Here is a 1,165-nt window from a genome sequence, read left to right on the forward strand (position 1 = left end):
AGCTCCAGTCACGGATTACTAATATGTACAGATAAATTACGGAGTAGCAGATCTCTGTTACTCCGTAATTTATCTGCAGATGAGAGACATGGAGGAGGCAAGTTTATATATGTAAGAATGTGACTTGGTGAAGTAAAGCTGCTTAGAAGTCAAGCATAACCAAGCTGGCTTCTTTCAGTGCATTCCCAGCTCCTATAACAGTAAATTTGGTGCTGAGATGTAAGTTTTTGCGACATGTGAGGTAATTACATGCAGGTTTCATTGTCCAAATGGTAAGTTAAAAGATTTTTTTGACAGGAGCATAGATTCATTGGTTTTCCTGTAGAAAGGACATGATGTTTTGTATAAGAGATTCGTAGCTTCCCTATATATGTTGTATTTGGTTCTTAGAATGTATTAAAATTGAGTTTTCTTATTCTAATTTCTAACAAACATCGCATACTCGAGTTGTCTACCATCCTCATTGTAAGTAAATGACCATTTCACCTTCGCCTGACTGAGACAACTCTGCGTGTCCATCTCTGCATCGAAGATTACTACGTAATACTTTTAATACAACCGGAGATATCACGGGAATAAGAATAATCGCTCCCCGCCGCATTATGTACCTAATTTTGTTTCTTAACCCGTCACGTGCCGAGAAAATTCTATTAAATAAGTAAAAAAAAAAAATCGTACAATTAAACCCTCCCACAAAAAATCTCATTAATTCGGTAATCGAGTTAATAGCTGCGTCGTAAACAAAGAGCCTTAATGAAGTCGTATCACGCCTTGCAGGCACTGGTAAGGAGGTATCCGCCTTGACGCTTCCCTTTCTACCGAGGGTGGTCCTCAGCGCCGCCTGTGCTGAATGTGTTATGTGTGTGTAAATTATCTTGTGTTTACGGTATTTTTAGTTTGTTGAGAGAGGAGGGAGAGGCGATCTTAAGCTCATGGTCTCGCCTGTTTAACATGTGATTAACTGTGTTGAATTACTTTTATTACCTTCATTTTTGTAACTTTAAATGAATTAAATTGAATTAAATTGAATTAAATGAATTAAATTCCCCTTATTTACTACTATTTACGGTATGTCGTCTGGCGTTCATCTTCCATCAGTGTTCTAGCTTCCTTTATCTTCTCCTACAAGGAGATTATCTTTGTATTTTTTTAATTGTGCCATAAA

The sequence above is a fragment of the Cherax quadricarinatus genome, chromosome 22 (genome assembly GCF_038502225.1).
Source record: "Cherax quadricarinatus isolate ZL_2023a chromosome 22, ASM3850222v1, whole genome shotgun sequence".
Classification (NCBI taxonomy): domain Eukaryota; kingdom Metazoa; phylum Arthropoda; class Malacostraca; order Decapoda; family Parastacidae; genus Cherax; species Cherax quadricarinatus.